This window comes from Cupressus sempervirens, chromosome 6 (assembly GCF_028749045.1).
Source record: "Cupressus sempervirens isolate cs-2001-9-10 chromosome 6, ASM2874904v1, whole genome shotgun sequence".
Classification (NCBI taxonomy): Eukaryota; Viridiplantae; Streptophyta; class Pinopsida; order Cupressales; family Cupressaceae; genus Cupressus; species Cupressus sempervirens.
Genome location: NC_143123.1, coordinates 6691608 through 6711553, shown reverse-complemented (window position 1 = coordinate 6711553; position 19946 = coordinate 6691608).

Here is a 19946-nt window from a genome sequence, read left to right as displayed (position 1 = left end):
ACTGAGTGACTCAGTGGTGACCGACTATCAGAACTTAGTATTGGTTGAGGAACAACATTTTAAGTGTTTGCAAGGAATCATAATTTCCAATTGACTCAGTTGATTTCTTAAAATATAGAAAACATGTTGAAGATAAAGATTAATGAGTTGAACTTGTTAATGATGTTGTTGACTGATGAATCTAAACATAAGGCTTAATTGAGTTGAGAAGAAGTGAAGGGTGATTGCTTGAAGGATTGCCAAGCGAATGTGGGATTGAGATTACAATGGAGGCCAGATAGTAAATCGGTATTAAGAGTTGAATAGAGATCTATACATGCAAAGCGAGTTGTACTTAACAAATCAAACCTGTTGTTACTTTCTAACCATTGTAAATAGTATATTGAAATCCTTTCATCAAGGTTGACCTAAATCCTTTAACAAGATCACATTTAATAGTGTTTATTGTAACTTTTAATAGGGTTGACTCCTAACAGGGCTCACTTCAGAAGAGTGGAAATTGTTGACATGTTGCTAGTGGTTTTTTCCAAATTGGGTTTCCACGTTAAATCCTAGCATCAAACTTGTGTTGATTGTTATTATGGTGTTTTACAATTTAATGTTTACATTCTACAAGTCTATTATATTAGGATAGTGAACTACTAGTTAATGTTGTTAGAGTAAAGACCGAGCAATGATGACATAATATCAGAAAGTGTTTTAAGTGTTTGTTTGTTCAATTGGTAGATTTGGACCTTGGATAACTGATTCACCCCCCTCCCCCTCTTAGTTATTCTAAACATTCTAAAAATTAGTATCATAGCATTGGTACTTGTAGAAAGAAGTTTGAAGGTACTCAAAGCTAAAGATCATGACATACAAAAGAGAGGTACCAAAGTTGAACAACGAAAATTTTCCTACATTGCAAAAGTTGATGAGGCTACACATAGCTAGTATTGGTGATGTTGCATTGGATTTTGTAGACAATGCATATGTGGACATAACAAAAGTCCCTCTGACTGCTCAACAACTAAATGGAAAGAAAGAACATAATTAGTCAATCTTGGGGATTGCTTCAGCCCTAAGCTATGCTAAGTTTGATGACAGGTCTAAATGAGTTAAAGAATTCAAAGGAAATGTGGGATAAACTGAAGACTATCTATGGAGGAGATGATAATGTCTTGAGAGCCAAATCATAAAGTTTGAGAGGTAAGTTTGATGAAATGAGAATGATAGAAGGTGAGAACATAGTTGTGGGATAAATTGAAGACTATCTATGGAGGAGATGATAATTTCTTGAGAGCCAAATCATAAAGTTTGAGAGGTAAGTTTGATGAAATGAGAATGACAGAAGGTGAGAACAAGAATCAAAGAAGTTGTCAATGCTATTAGAGGAGCTCAAGGAAAGATTGAAGATGAAACAATAATCAACGAGATATTGAGAACTCTACTTCCTATTTATGCTATTAGGGTTTCTATAATACAAGAACTAAGATGTACACCAGGTAATGCCCTAACCTTGGAAGGTGCAATTGGTAGGCTTATTGCTTTTGAGATGTCTAATTTTGATAATTACACACTTACTACTATTGAATTTGTTTATAAATCACAACTAGTTCATAGCAAGAAACAAAGGGAAAACATGTGAAAAATGACAACGATACTTCTGATGATGAACTTGAGTCACTGATAGCTAGGCGATTTGGAAGAGGCAAAGGAAAATACAAAGGTAAACTTCCCATAATCTATTTTTCATGCAACAAGGTTGGTCATATTGTTGCAAGGTGTCTTGATAGAGAAGACAAAGATGAAAGAAAGGAAAGCAAGTACAAAGGAAGAACAGATGACCGAGACTTCAAGAAGAACAAGGACTACAAGGACAAAGGTAAGAAATCTTATTATATTGATGAAGAAGAAACGAATATTGAATCTAAAAGTAATGATGAAGAGGTAGTCTATGTTTCTATAAAAGAAGATTTTGATGAAGATCCAAAAATTGTTTTAATCTCTTATGTGAACAAAAGTGATAGATGGATAATTGATAGTGGTTTCTTTAATCACATGATTGATGATAGAAGTAAATTTGAGGACATTGGAACATACAAGGGTGGTTGTGCTAAATTTGGTAGTGATGTTCCATCTCTTGTGAAAGGTAAAGGGACAATTCAACTAACTGATAAGATCAAATGTGACAATGTTTACTAGGTTGAAAGACTTAACTATAATTTGTTGAGTGTTTCACAATTAAACAAATTAGGTTACAGAGTTGAATTTCATCACAGAAATGCCAAAATATTTGATGTTGGCGGTAAACTAATTGGAAGTGGTGATCAAACAATAGGTAACTTGTTTTATCTAGATTTATCTTATGAGACATGTTTATTTGTACAATATGAAGATATTTGGTTATGGCACAAAAAATTATGTCATAAATTTTGACAATTTGGTTAGCATTAGTAAAATGAAAAGAGTAAGAGGTTTGCCAAAATTGAAGAAACCTGGCAATGTTATGTGTAAAAAATGTCAATTGGAAAAAATGATAAAATCTAGTTTCAAGAGAAAAACATATTCATCTAATGACATTTTGGAATTGGTTCATACCGACTTATGTGGACCTATTAGAGTTCAAAGCTATTGTGGAGACAAATATTTCATTCTATTTGTTGATGTTTGTGGTGTTTCTTGAAGAAAAATTGAATGCTTTTCAACTGTTTAAGTGGTATCTAGCCAGAGTTGAAAAGGAGATAGGGAAGAGTCTGAAGTGTTTGAGATTTGACAGAGTTGGTGAATTTATTTCTAATGAGTTCAACATATTCTGCAATGACTAAGGAATGAAAAGAAAAATGTACACACCCAAAACCCCTCCTCAGAATGGAATAGTTGAAAGAAGAAATAGATCAATTATGGATTGTGCTAGAATATTGATGATGGAGAAGAATGTGTCACATAAATGTTGGAGAGAAGTTGTAAGTATTGTTGTTTATACTCTAAACAGAGTGCAAATCAAGAAAGGCACAAATGCTACACCTTTTGAATTATGGTATGGATATGCACTCAATGTTAAATATTTTAAAGTTTTCAGAAGAAAATGTTACATACTTAGAGTCAATAGAAATTAAAAATTTGATGTTAAAAGTGATGAAGGTATATTCTTAAGATATTCCACTAAGGGAAAAGATTATAAGTGTTTGAACTCTAACACTAACAAATTTTTGGAAAGTGCATATGTGAAAGTTGATGAATATACATAGATAAATGAAGTTAATTGTAAGACAAAACCTGAAGATTATAGTTCATTCATATATGTGAGTGATAGTGCTCTAGGAATTCCACCTGAACAAGAAATAAAATATGTAGATCCTCAATAGACTAGGAATGTCAAGTTGCAATAGTCAGTTGCCGAGAAATGGACTATGGGTGTTGAGCAACATTAGAATTCTTGGGATATGGAAAGCGTGTTGAAGATAAGAAACGATGAGTTGGATCATTTAATTCTAGGAGTGGATTAGGTAATTGACTTAAGCGATGAACTCAAGGAGAAGTTTCTAGAAAAGAAGATATAAACAGAATGGCGATTAGATACATTGTTTATGATGGATCAAATCGTGAACCGTAAGATCTACGATGTTGTTTAAGTGGCAAAAGATCAAAACTACCTATTTAAAGAGGTACAAAGACAAACTTTCTACATGGAAGAGAAGTGAGAGGAGAGTGCAGAGAGGTCGTGCGCATGTGAAGAAATTCCATAAAGATGCAGATGTTAACTGGTGAATCTAAGAAGGCTTAATTGAGTTGAGAAGAAGTGAAGAGTGATTGCTTGAAGAGTTTCCAAGTGAATCTGAGATTAAGATGACAATGGAGACCAGACAGTAAATCAGTATTAGGAGCTGAACAAAGATTTGTAAGTGCAAAGTGAGTTGCACTTAACAGGTTAAACCTAATAGGTCAAACCTGTTGTTACTTTCTAACCATTGTAAATAGTATATTGAAATCCTTTAATCAAGGTTGACCTAACAGTCATAAGGACTTGAAAATCTATGTAAATCCTCTAACCAGGTGACATTCTAATGGAGTGTTCTAAAGTCCTCCAACAAGGGCACTCTTAATAGGGTAATTAATTCCTTTAACAATGTCACATTTAATAGTGTGTATTGTAACCATTAACAGGGCTCACTTTAGAAGAGTGAAAATTGGTGACATGTTGCTGGTTGTTTTTCCAAATTGGGTTTCCACATTGAATCCTAGTGTCAAACTTGTGTTGAATGTTATTATGTTGTTTTACAATTTAATATTTACATTCTACAAGTTTTTTAATTTAGGATAGTGAACCACTAGTTAATGTTATTACAGTACAATATAGACTGAGAAGTGAGGTAATAAGATTAGAAAGTGTTTGAGTGTTTGTTTGTTCAATTCATACATTTGGACCTTGGATAACTGATTCACCCACCCCACCACTTCCCCCCCCCCCCCCTTCTCTTAGTTATTCTAAACATTCTAACAATAACCTACAACACAATAGACTCATTTCATTAGGGAGAGAATGAGGGATTGTTGATCAAATTTTCATTCAACAATGGACAACTATACATGTGACACTTTAAGTAGGGTCCCCACCACCCAGGGGAGGTGGTGGCTTCTCAAAACAATCAGCAGTAGGAACAAAGTGTTGGCAATGTTATGCCTCCACAACCAAAGATTGGAGCAAGATTAGGAGTAGTTGTCAAAGGAGGGTTTGTGTGGCCAAAGGTGATCACCCTAGCAATAAGAGGTAGTGTTGGCTCCACTAAGTCTATCAAAATAATAAGAACATCACCCATAAGGAGTCATAATTAGCTTGCGAAGAATTATAAAAAACAAAATCAAAGGCTAAGATGATCAAATTTTCATCATTTGCATACTTCCACCAAGTGATAGCACTTTTACGGTACAAGAGAGAGGAATCAATAGCCAAATGTTCAATGGGGAAGCATTGTCGAAAGCAAAAGGGGAACTCTAATAGTTGAGCAATTCAGCTTAAGACATATCTCCAACCACGAGAATTGCATCCCTCCATATTGGGTGTGGAGGCGCCAAAGCCCACTAGAATGTGAGAGAAGGTAGGTAGGCTCATAGTATTGATAAATATAACTAAGAAAATGGTGACAACAGATAAAAAAAGCATTTTATTAATCTGATTGCACACATAAATAGATTACATGATTTCTATAAATAGAAGACTTTCATCAACAAAAGAAGAGTCTAGATCATATACGTGGATGGTGTAGTGTGACAACACTCAACTAAACTTGACATATACTTAATGACTTAGCCTATCATGCATGTACCTATAGAAACATGGGTAAGTTAACTGAAGTTTCAATTGCAATGGTAGAATCGTTCTATTCCAATACCCTCCCTTAATTTCTACCACTAAAGACTTGTGTATGTACGAGAAATTATTACAATGAAATAATTTAAATAGGATGGGTCCTGACATTAAGTCTTCTTAGGTACCCATTTACAACATAAGATTTGTGTTCCTCCTATCACTATCACTTTGGAAGATCTGTTCCTCTTGTCATAATGCTTACTGGATTTTAACCAATTTACCTATAACTATTTGGGACTTTCACCAATTAGTGCAATTGATCTGCTTTAGGGTTTTTCACCCAAACAAGTAGTTTTGGATTACCACAAAACCTTCAAAGACTTTAGGTTTTTCACCCAAACAAGTGGTTTTAGCTTACCACAAACTCTTCCAAAAATGCTTTAGGATTTTTCACCCAAACAAGTGGTTTTGGCTTACCACAAACCCTTCAACAAATTTTTAGGTATTTTCACCTAAATGAGCGGTTTTGGTTTACCGCAAACCCTTCAAGGGACTCTTAGGTTTTTCACCTAAACAAGTGATTTTGGCAAACCACAAACCCTTCAAAAAACTTGGTACAAACATTGCTCCATTGTTGGGGAAGCCAACTTTTAACTTTTCTCTCGTATTAAAGTAATTATTGAGTCTGTATGAAAAACAATTCATCTACAAAGATACATGGGTACACAACCGATGTGCTTGCTAGTTCTCTAAGAATATTTTTCAAATACAAGGTTAAAATAAATATGTCAAATCAAATTATTATTTTTTAGGGTGTCGGGCACAACCGATAATGCACCTCTTCCTATAACCATCACTAATTTGATCTACACGGCTTTTAGCTTATTCTTTGGAACTAAAGATATCATTGCACCACCAATCCAACTTTGTGCACTAAGCACACATGATTTATTTATAAACCAAACTGAGTCTATATGAGCTGTAAAGGAATAGAACTAAAGTCTGATGATTATCTCCTCGCTATCTTATTAACACTCATTTCTCCTAGCTTATATCCCTTATGCAGGACATACAGATGCTGACAATCACAAAAAAAAAAACTTACAGCCAATAGTTTTCATGAATGAAAATATTATTCAAACCAGATTCTTTGGACGACACAGTCATTGATCCACTTGTCTCATTGTAGAGCTACTCAATACCCTCATGCAATTAAGTTTTTAATACACCTGTCTCATTTAAAGACTTGAATCAACATGTTTAGTTGATTGTTAGAGCATGTAGAGAATGCCTACTCATTCTTGGTGGGGATAGTTGCATTTCAAAGAATCAAAATAATCATAACACCTCTTGTTGTTTGCAACGCTAGTGATTGTGGAGTAACATCAAGCCTCAACAAATCTTGTTCTTTCTCATTTCCTTCTCCACTTAAAATTATAGCTTGGACATCAGCATCATAAGCAACGTGTTCATCAAGGTTGATGCTCTTACATAACTCCGTTCCATTGAATAAGTCTTGTATCATTTGTTGTAGATTAGGAATTCAAATAGAACTTCCTGCGAGAATAACACCACGAAAATTGTTCTTATCCATCTTGGCATCCTTCAAACACTTCTCAATAGACTTCATACATTTTCTAAAGAGATCTATATTGAGCTTCTCGAATCTAGCTCATTGCTCACTGCCCAAGGATCATATTTTCTCTAATACTATATTGATAAATAGAACTAAGAAAATGGTGACAACAAATAAAAATAGTATTTTATTAATTTGACTACACACATAAAATAGATTACATGGTCTCTATAAATAGAAGACTTCCATCAACAAAGAAGAGTCTAGATCGCATATGTAGATGGTATAGTGTGATAACACTCAACTAAACTTGACATATGTTTAATGACTCAGTCTATCATGCATGCACCTATAGAAGTGTGGTGGAGTTAACCGAAGTTTCAGTCGCAATGGTAGAATCAGTCTATTCCAACACATAGTTGTCATAGTGTCTCATACACCTTTAAAAAACAACAAATAATTGAGAGAGAAAAATGATGATTGCTTAAATAAGAACTAGTTTGCACCACCTTATATGTGAAAGTAAAAGATGGATGATATCTTAAGAAGAGTGAGCAAACATAAGGTGTTAGTATTGTACTCAAGAAGTGATGGAGACATAATGACATTGCAACATGGAGTGTTTAGTCTACAAGGATATTTGGATAAATTATATTAATACACAAAACATGAACACCTTAAATAAGTTGTTTGAAGAAGAAAAGATTATAAAGGTTGCAAATTTCTTGATTAAGAGACATAACGAAAGATCTAAATTGTAGAAGGAAAAAGAGATCTAGTAGGTGGGTCCCTCCTGTTTTGGACTTCACTCGTGTTTACTAATTTTTGCATATCTATAGGTCCCATAGGTTGTTTGGTCATGTGGATGCTATTAAAAGAATTCAGGCATTCACTTCTTAAACCCCATAAAATTTACATGAATGGTTTTCTTAAATATTTTAAGTGTTTACAGAATATGGAAATACAGATGGATTAGAATATTGATGTTTTAAGGATTTGGTGATCTGTCTTATGGTTTGTTAGTTCCGAATTTGATTTTGTGAAGGAATGGATTGTGGAATCTAATGTTTTTTAATGTTTGATTTTTTTATAAGAATGTTATTATATAATAATTAGTATATAATTTGGTGTAATTTTATGTGAGAGTTGGTAAATAATTAAATTATATATATATATCTATAATCTTCATGCATTTCAAGAGTTTGAATCTAATCTTCAATATTCATCACCGTGAAATAGATTCGTAGGTATAAATTTATTATATGTATACAATTTTCAACCTCAAATTCTTTGAATTCCATTTTTAATTTGGCATATGTTTTATTCTCAAGTAGTCTAAATTATTACATCTTTGTTGTTATATAAAAAGACATAATCTAATAAATTTCAAATCTATCAAAACATGTTATTATGGAACATTAACTTGAGTGAGTCATAGTAACAAATGCATTATTCAATTATATAATCAATTTAGACAAACTATGTGCTTTTGTATTATCATTAATCCTTCTTTTATCCCTATCAAATCAACTTCCTCAAGGCTTTGACAAAATGAAAAGTAATCTTTGCATAGTAAGATCCTCTTTAGACATGGCTACAACGAATTGAGGTCAACCATTCTAAATGTGTAGGTTTCTATCAAATCCATGTCCCAAGTTTAAAAACAGACACAAGGTTTAATTCTGTGCACAATGTTAAGTTTGCACACATGAGGTTCATTTCATAACATGACATTCAACTTGACACCTAATAAAGAGTTTATTTATTCTAAAATAGGCATCTAATATATCCTAGTTCCTGTGCATAACAAGAAACCTTTTTTTTTTGAATTATCAAAATATTTTGAGCATCAAAGCAAGAGCTAAGTACATCCATTGTTATTCATTTTATTTTTGTGTTGATTTTGATAATTCTAATATCTAGATCATATAGTTTATTAATGTAAATTAATTGTTCTACAAATTGTGGTGAAATCCATTTGTTGTCATCACATTGAACGAGGGAACTCAACATGCCAATAGCTCTTATGGTTTTGTCCTTGTGATTTATTCCTTCTATACTGAGGTTTCAAGTCCAATTTTTTCTTATTTTTAATCATGCATTATAGATATGAGTGACACTTAGATACATTCTTATATGTGTATCTTGATTTATCTATATCAAGTTTGGTTTTTATTGTGTTATACCTATTTGATAATTACCCATCTAGAACCTTCTATTGTTTATTTATTTTTGTTAATATCTTTTATTACGATTCAATACTTTGTTTTGCTATTCATCACATGCATGCATCATGGATTATGATTAGTTTGAGGCTTTATTGTCTCTTAGTATTTTTTGCTTAAGATTTCTTTTATAACATAGGTGAACCTACGTATTTAATACATAAGATTGTTAAACATTTTTGTAATTTTCATCCTTCTATAATCTCATGTGTTGAACTTCATCTATGTAAGGAGATTTTTTATTATATGTCTTTATGATTCATCATGATTCTAGTTCATGGATGATACTACTACAATTCTCACCTTTCATGATACATCTAGAGATATTCCTATATGTGAAGATTATATAACGGGTGCATATTTTTTAAACATCTCTTATTAGTTTTTCTTACATTCCTTACAAGTTCTATTAGTGATGCATCTCTTACTTCATCCTATCTTTATTTTTTTTGTGATGTAGAGATACGTATTTTGGTGTGCAGATATGATTTTTCAAACACCTAGTGATCATTTGTCACTTTCTCATAATGCAAATAATGGTTCATTTTATTATGCATATATTTTAGTACATTAATTTAGCTATTTAGTGGTAATGAACATCCAAATATACATGTTAAATCCGAATATCAATATGTTATGCTTACATAAATAATGATGTTGCATTGAAATGTTTTGTACTACCTTAGTTGATAGAGCTAACAATAGCTTGAGTTGTGTAATGTTTATCACATATCCTCTCATGTTTTATCATGTGCTTATGTACTCTACTCTAGTTTTGTCTCACAACTTTCATGATTTTCTTCTAGTTTCCCTTAGTGGATCCCATGGGTTCTTATATTCATTATGATGATATACCTCTTTTTGAGGTCTACAATGATTTTTAGATTGATTTTCATGTTATTATGATGTATATAGGAACTACCCTAAATTTATTTGAAAGTATACTTTGGTTGGCAGATAATACATACTCAATTTGGGGAACATGGGTCGATTTCAAAAAAATTAAATTTAGAAGTTTTGAATTCAAGATTGCGGTAAATTTTTTTTATATGAGTTGATTCCATTACCATAAATCAAAATAAAGGCGGAAAATAACTAGATTTAGAGTCAAATTTAGATCTCAGAAACCAATGATGCTAAAAATGGGCTGGGATAATCTTATTTATTATCTTTAATGCAAATAAATGTTGACTTGCACTGCAATATATGCATAAAGAAAAACCTAATTACCATGAATCCAAAATTGAAGGGAGAATCAAATGATATGCAATTTTTACTATTATAAGGACCCTTTTAGAATATTTTTGTTAATACTTTTCGATTTCAAGCATTGAATTATATTCTATAATCTATTCAAATTCTTTTTATGAATACAATTGGGTTGTACATGCATGTCTACTCTTAAGTAGCTAATTACAACATAGAGTAAGTACAAACATTTCCAAAAGTTTGTTTTGGTTAAGTTACTATGCCTATTGACATCCATTGACACAAGGATTGGACCATTCTCTCACCATTACATATGTATAGGAAGTTTACCTTAGTGGATGGTTTGAATGTCGCCATCCTCACTAAACAAGCTACAACCCCTTTAACATATTTAGTTTTTAAAATTTACATTTTGACCATACTTGGTCTAGCCTGTAGTTTATGATTTTAAATTCAACTTATTTATTATGTAGAACGTTTGATCAAATATCATTCCCTCTAGATTCTAATGGATAGTAGTGTTAGTCATTAGTGTATGCAATTGGTTCACAATGTACATTTTAATAAATTCCTATAATATATAATATGCAAGTAAGATATATCTTCTACATCTTATCTTTATATATGTGTTATTTTAATTACAATGTACATGCATCTATTTTTGGTACATAGTTACATTTACTCAAAATTAAAAATTATTTTAGCAACAAAATTCTATCGAGCATATTAATGTGGCATCATACTTGATGACATGGACCTTAACCTTAATTATATGCAAGGTACTTTCCACATAAATTATTAAAAAAAAAAAATAGTTATTTGAAATTACCACATAAGGTTTTGAGAGGCAAAAGTATAAGATATTCAACCATTAGATCAACTCCTCTACATACAAAGTATGAAACATCCTTTCTTTATTTTTGTTGGTATAAATATCTTGCACAACACGTACTTATGTCAACTTTTATTGACAAAAATATTATTCTAAACTGCCATGAGACAAGGTTGTGTTGTTTATACTTTTACACCAGCCAAGATTTGTGTTGAAATACCAATAGTTTAAAAACTAAACATAGATTGTTTATAACACTATATTTATATATAACGCATTTGAATTAGAAAATTTGCCACAAACAAATCAAGACAACTAACATTTATCCAACCACGAAAAATCTATATCTTATAAAAGCGAGTTGAAAAAAATTACGTCCGTCCTTGATAAGATTTATATCTTTATAACTAACTATAAATCTCCTTCAATACATGTCAATCCAAAATCCTAAACACAAATGTATTGTTTTTTTTTCATATTGAAATACGTACTTTGCTTTTATAAAAATAACAATACACTTTAGCCGTGCTTGACTTTAAAGTCAATATATTACCTAAACTCTCTACATACTAATGGAAGACTTTAACAGTTTGTTATGGACTAGATTCATTGTTTTAAATGTTGAGAGCATGTCTAAAATAACGCAACTTGTTGGTTTTGACTAATGAATGAGAGTAGTGAGTAAGATGTTTTGTTGAACCTTAATGTGCAAATTTGATCATCCAAATAAGGACTATCACACTAATGATTTCTAATATCAATTGATATGAAATAGTGGAGAATAATTGCTAGAAACTTTTACAAATAAAAGAAATGTAATAGTATTAGCTATAATAAAGCTAAAACATGAAAACCTTTGAGATAAATGGAAATAGGTGATGTCATCATTAAATTTTATTACTATGTCAAGTAAACAAATACAATGACAATAATGAAAATTGAGACAAAATGTGATTATATGTATAAATATAAAAATAAGAAAGTATGTACAAGGATGCTTGTCAAGGGAAAAAAAACTTATTAGAGAGAAATGTGTACAATAATGTCTATATAGAAAAATAACTGATGAGAGTTGTTGGTGCACTAACCTTAACACAAGTTGGAAGTTGGGAGCATGTAAGGGTGGGAGAGTCTTAGCTATCATGAGATGCACAAAAGTAATTGCATTAGATCAAGTGGGTAAATTAGGATTTATTGGATGATCAATCTAACTATAAGGTAAGATGAAGGCCTTATTTTAATCAACCAAGAATCTTCATACTATCTAAGAACTTCTACGTAAGAAAGTAGAAGAGTAAATCTATCGTTTGCACCTATTATTCCTTTAATGCTAATGTGTAAATAAAATAAATGGACCTTTTCTATTTTGTGCTTGACATTCTATATAAAATATTGGTTCAAAAATTAGGAGTCAACCATATAATTTAAAAGCTTTCTAATTAAAGTCATTGTGTATTGCAATACTAAGTGTGCTTAAACTACTATAAAGATTGCAATAGTGTGCAAATACCTTGAAAAAAATTGAATAATCAATAGTTTATAAACTATAACACTTGTAAATAGAGCGACAAAATTAACTGGACTTAAACTTGGAAGAAAATAAATGTTTTCCTATGCTTCTAGATTAGATTGTTTATGTAGTTTTTGCGACATTATTTTGGATTACACTTTGAGATCCATCATCAGGATGAGAGAGCGTCAAATAGATAGTAAGAAATAATGCATGAATATAGCACGGAAGAAGGAAAGGGCAAGTGACATGAAGACTGGGGCTAGTTCAAAAAATGAGGAAAAGCCTGGACAATAAATCAAGGAACCAAAAAGAAAAGAAGAAAATGACAAAAAGGATAAAACCAAAAAATAAATTAAGAAAAAGAAGTAATATTACTAACAACAAGAAAAATAATAATCATATTAATATCAAAATAATAAAAATAACAATAGGGGAAAAAAAAAACAAATTATCAATATTATATTCCTTTTTTATAGTAATATTGCTTATTTTTATAAATTCATTTCTTCTTTTATCCTTTTCTTTTTTGTTTGTTGATTTATTGCCTTAGTTTTTCCTCATCCCTTGACCACGCCTCGGTCTTTGTGTCCCTTGCCTTTTCCTTTATAAAAAAAAATTCTTCCTAGTCAAATCTTCATTATTTCTTGATATATTTTCTTTGGTGTTGTCTCATCTTGATGATTGATAACAAAGTGTGATCCGAAATGTTGATGCAAAATCTACATACACAATCTAATCCAAAAGTACTACAAATAATTTTCATGGATTGTGGAAATCTACTATCTTTAATAAGAACATAAATGGTTTGATACAATGAGGAAGAGTCGTATAGATATGAATGACCTCTCAAGATATTTCAATGCTTCGATACTGTGAGTACCGCCTAAATGCAATTATCACCAAGTAGGGCATTTATTTTTACTAAAAATGGTTTTATGTGAATCAATCCTCATTAAAAATGAATCAATGCATTTGGCTAAAAAAAATAAAGTAAGTTACTCCTTATAGTTTTGGATTAAAGGTGTATTAACCTACAAGTGCTCACAATATAAACATTCATGTATTGTTATATCCTATGTTTTTAACTTCCTAATATCATGTCATCATTGTGGGATTGTTTGGTGAGGCAGTCTCCTACATGGAAGAAAAAATAATGGTATAGATTCTTATTTTCTAGGAAGTTGGTGCCCACTTTACAAATTTATATTTTAGGGACTAGGGTCATAGAATGTTATCTTGACATTATGAAAAGTTTTCATTATGCCTATAATGGTTATCAATTCACTAGAAGAGTCATGGAGTCATATTTAGTACTTATCATTTATGGTGTAGTTCACTTTTGACAATTAGTATGAAATCAAGCATGTGCCTATTCATGGCTTTGTCAATTTCTTTGCTAATCTTACATCGTATTTCACAAGATGGACATTATGAATGAGATATATGTAGGGCTTTAGAAGTTATTGTGTAGAATGTCATGGGATTAGCAAAATGTTTTTCCTTTAATGCACTTACCTCTATTGCAAGAAGTTAATTTTGGAAACCATTGATGCCTACCTCTTTATATTGAGATCTATATATATGTTGGTGCCTATTTTGATTTTATGAGAGATGTTGGATATCTTGTAAGATGTTACACTAAAAAAAAAAATTACTTAAAAAATCTATGTTGTTGTTGTTGGAGTGTGGATTTTACTTGTTAAAATCTAAAATTTATGAATATCTAATCTCCAATAACTTAAGGATTTGTAAGAAATTATCTCTCTTGTGAGATTTAGCATTTGGTAACAATATTCCACACTTTACTTCCTTTCAATTGAATTCCTATCCAACTTTGTCATTCTCGTTAAATTAAATGACTTTTGTACTACTTTGGTTTCATGGGGGATTTGCATAGAATTTTTTTTATAACTTTGTCACAACTTTGAGATGGCAAACAAACCTAGTAGAGTAGATGTGGAGAAGTTTAATGGCAACTTTTGAGTTGTGAAAACTCAAAATCAAGTATATGCTTGTAGGTAGAGATCTATGGCTGCAATTTCTTCAAGGAAACCTCAAACTACAATTCAAGATGTATGAGATACAATAGATAATAAAGTTAAGGCTTTAAGAAGACTTTGTTTGACTAATTGTGTACTTATGCCCTTGAAGAGAAAAATGTAGCTAACCTTTCTTAGAAACTTGGAGATCTCTACAAAGGGAAATGCCTTGGAAATAAGTTGTTCCTAGTTCTCTAAACATGAATAAAGGAGGGCCTATTCTAGATCATTTGGATGATTTTTCCCAGCTAAGTTTTATTAGTGAATATTGATCAAGAGGATTCATACGTTTTCTATTCTTTGTTGAACACATAGGACCCCCTTGTTTGTCCTTTGGAAGCACAACAACCACTTTGAAGATGAAGGATGTGGTTGCTTTGTTTTTTTTGCTTTTATTTTTATCGATAAGAGGTGGAAGCTAAGGTTGATTATTATTATTTATTGTGAGTAATTATCATGATTATTAGTAACTTAGCTCAAGTTGATTTGACTCCAAGGCCTCCAAGATAAGAGGCTCACAATTTACCATTGTGTTGTAGGTCCCTAACTATGATTGCTTTGTTGTTATGTAAATAGATGTGAAGGAAATAATCTGAGATGGTTGATCAAGTTCTCATTGCTTGTGGTAGATTAATGGAGAAAGGAAAGAAGGAAAATAAGTCTATATCCAAGTTTCTAAGAAGATCTAAGTCTCCTGATAAAAATTCCAAAGTGAAACGTTGAAATCGTAGAAAATCTTGTCATATCCATAAGGAGTACAAGGTGAAGAAAAATAAAGGTAAAATAATTAAGATACTTATGTTCAACCTTAAGAACACATACATCACAAGATGTGTGGATGAAAGACTCAAGTGCCTCTTTCAACATGACCTCTCATAGAGATTGATTTTCAAAGTATGAAGATTTTGACAGTGGAAGGGTGTATCTAGATGTTGACTCTCATCTCAAGATTGTTTCTCATTCAAGAGTCAAGATTATGTTTGTTAATGGTAGTGAAGGGGATTGATGGTCTTTTGGATATCCTTGGTTTAGCATGAAACCTTCTTTTAGTGAGAAAGCTAAGAGATTTGTGTGTACAAGTTATTTTCTTAAGTGGAGGATGTAAGATGACAAGATGGTCTATGGTGCTTATTAAGGGTGTTTAGATTGGTACCTTGTATAAACTATATGCATGTCTAATAAGAGGGCCTTGGACTCTTCATCCTTACCATCAGATCATGCAAATAAGAAATCGATGGTTTATACATTTAAAGTTCATATTTGTAGGTACCTAAGAGTACCAATGCTTTGAAGATGAAGCTCCCAACAAATAAAACAATGTTATGACCTTGAAAAATTAAGTAGGTACCTAAGAGTACCAATGCTATGGAGATGAAGCTCTCAAAAAAGAAAACAGTGCTTTGGTGAAAAGGATCGTAGAGCCTTAAAAATAAAGTGCCTTGTTGAAGACCTTTATGATTCTAATCTTGAGTTTGACTTCTACGAACACTTTATATATGAAAAACAATGCCATATTTACTTTTATTCTAGTTTTCATCGAGTCTTGTGGGGTATTTTATTATATTCATTTAGACATGTTCAATCCTATGAATGTTTTTTTCATTGTCTAGTTATGTGTATTTTGTCTCATTCATAAATGACTCTAGCAAAACATTTGTATATTTCCTCATGAAAAAATATGAAGCTTTAAGTCAGTTTAAGGAATTTAAAGCCTTGGTTGAAAACCATACTATTAGAAAAAAATGAGTGTTTGAGGACTACTAATAATGTTGAGTTTTGTTCAACAAAATTTGACAGATCCTATAAGGACTGAAAGATTCAAAGACGCAAAACTCCATATGAAGTATGTTGAGCGGTAGTAGCCTTAGACAAAATTATAGGTTGAAGTTGTAGCCACTACACGTTATCTAATTGCCATATCTCCTACTTTGAAAAAAAACACTCTTAGGATACAACCCTTAGAGTATAGCTACAAAAAACACTTTCTAAAGTAAGGTGTGATTTCCCAAGAGTTGAAGCCTTCCACTATTCACTCGTAGCCAAAGGAAAAAGAGAAACCAAAAAAGGATGCAATTCATTTACTACATGCTCTAGTGAAAGAGAAACTAAACATTCCTATTAAATCATATGGTGAGGAGAGCTCTAACAACTATAAAAAATTTCAAGAAGAGAAAGACCCTCAGCCTCAACAATTGAGGTCATCTATGCATATTGAGCAACAATCGTAAGGTTTTGATATTCATTATTCCAATGGCATATTTTCTTTTATAATTTACACTTATGAGCCTAAACATGTTAGAGAGGCTAAGGGTATGCATGACATAGATTCTTGGATGAAAACCATGAATAAAGAGACCACTACATTGAAGAAGAGTATTACATGGGATCTAGTACCTATGCCCTAAGATTGAAATATTTTTGGTGTATGTGGGTGTTTGAAAGAAACTGGGTCTAGATGACACTATCGAGAAGCATGCAGCATAGTTAGTCATTAAGGGGCATTCACAAGCGAAGATGATTTATTATGATGAAATGTTATCTCCTCTAACTAAGTTGGTTTCCACCCCTATTATCACTTGCAAATGTTTAGGACTTATAATTCGAAAATATGGATGTGAAGACAATGTTCATTCACAATAATTGGAGGAAGAAATTGCATGTCACACCTAGAGCATTTCATTAAAAAAGGTAAGGCGAACCTAGTTTGTAAGTTGAAGAAATTTATGTATGGTTTAAAATAGTCCCTTAAAATGTGGTACCAAAAGTTTGATACCCAAGTGTTACCTTTGTGATGCATGAGATCTAAATCTGATCATTGTATGTATTACAAATTAGAAAATGGGCACATACTCATCATAGTCTTGTACGTTGATGATACATTGCTTGTTGGGAATGATAAAAAGCATGACTTCATATTTGAAGTCCCAATTAGAAACAACTGAAATTTAAAAAATCTAGTTTCAATAAGGTATATTCTTGGTATTGATATCATTTGTGATAGAGCCATCAAAAGATTTGGATGAGCCAAAGTAAGTTCGTTAACTTCGAAATGAAGAAGTTCAAAATGACAACATGCATACAACCAGTTGTCCTTGCGTTTTACAAGGCAACATTTTGTGAAGAATTGTTTAAAATCTCCTTTAGAGATGGAGGACATAACTAAAGTTCCTTATGGAAGTGTCAGTGGCAACTTGATGTATGTTATTGTCTATAGTAGGCTAGACATTGATCAAGCAATGGGGGCCATTTGTGAGCTACATATGAGTATTTGTTATGTTTTCATGGTTATCCTACTAAACCTCAAGATTCAATTTATATGTGAGTATGCGAATTCCGATTGGGCTAGTGATATTAGCCACAAAAGCTCCACAAGTGGAAATGGTTTTTAGTGTTCGTATGTGCTATTAGTTGGATGAACAAGTGAAAAGAAAAAAACACCTTTTCGATTGAAAAAGGAAAATACATGAATATTAATCAGGCTTGTAAAGAAGCCTTTTGGCTTAAGAGGTTGTGTTATGATATTTGCATTGATGTTGGACAAATTACTATTTGTTGCGACTCCTAGAGTATTATTTTCTTAGCAAAGAAACCTACTTTACATACTAGAACAAAGCACATTGATATGTGGTTTCACTTAGTTTGTAATATGGTGGAATACAAAAAGGTAAAAATGGAAAAGGTCGATGCTTTATTGAATGTTGCATATGCACTAAAAAGCCAATGAGCACAGGAAAATTTAGATGGTATGTTGGTTCAATGGGCCTTGGTGCCCAAGAAGGTGGTGATGAGCTACTCTTGACAAGTAGGAGAATGGATGAAATTAGCTTTTCCATTGCCCATAAAGTTGAAGTGCAATTTCTTTTTTGGATTGAACTATGAAAATATTTTTAATGTTGACATATTGACTCACACCCTGTAATGCATAATTAAGATGAGGAAATATAGATTATTGGAATTAAGATGTCTCAACCTTATACTCTAACATGCTGAATTATTTGTTACTAGTTGCATATATATTGTTATATTATAAGTTTCTAATTTCCTAATGTCATGTCATACTTGTAGGACCTTTTAATAAGGTGTCATCCTATGTGAAAGTTGAGACTATAACATTAATTCTTCTAGGAAGTTGATGCCCACTTTTGGAATTCTTTTTTAAGGAAACTAATGCATGTTACAACTAGTTTGGAGGAAGAATCATGAGGATTGCAATTGTGATTTATGGTGGAATCCATTTTTGACGAGTGTGAGGTAAGGAAGGTGCCTATTCTTTGTTATGGAAAAATCAATGTTAAACTAACATTGCATTTGATGAGATGATTGTTACAAATGTAATAAGTGTTAGTTCTTTTAAAGTTGTCATTTCCATGTGTCATGGAATTAGCAAGATATTTGACAACACTTGCCACTGAGAGTAGAAGTTTGTTTGCAAAAACCATGGGTGTATAGCTCTTCATGTCAAGCTCTATGTATATGTTGGTAGCTGATTGTATGAGATATGTTAAATATTTATCAAATATTACAATCTACAAATCTCTATTGTTGTAACTACGCCTTGAAGAGCATTGATTTTGTACATTATATTGTAATTGTTGTTACTAACAATCAATTGAGCTCCATGTTGTAAAATCTAGCATTGTGTTTATTTGTTTAAGATTGGACTTCACATGTATCTAATTTGCAACAATTAAAAGTTTTGAAGGAAATTTTGCACTGTCATGTCAAATTTAGCTTATAGAATGGCTATTTGCACTTTGCTTCCTTCTAAATAGTAACATCATAATTATAAATTTATGAGCTCAAGGGGTTATATGATGAATGTTTGAAAAGGAAAAACATATGTTGGAAGTTTTTCAAATGAGGCAGCAAGCAAAGTGGATTTGACCTTGGGAGAAACTCTAAGTTAACAAACTTGAGTTGGAGTAGTATAGGGATTGACGACCTCTCATGAACTCTTAATGCTTCACTCCTAAAAGCAGCATAACCTAGGTGCAATGAGTGCTAAGAGGTCCATTTGTTACCATGAGATATGGGTAAATGAATTCGACTTCAAAGTTATGTAGTTGAATAGTGCCAACATAATAATTTGACACACCGAAAAATACCTTCTACTTATTGATTTATAAGCTAAAAGGGCTCCATAATGAATGCTCCATAAAACACAAAACTTGTTAAAAGGTTTTGCTAATGGGGTAGCAAACTAAGAGGGATTAATCTGGATTAATCTTGGGGGAAGCTCCGTGGTTAAGCATGCTTGAGACA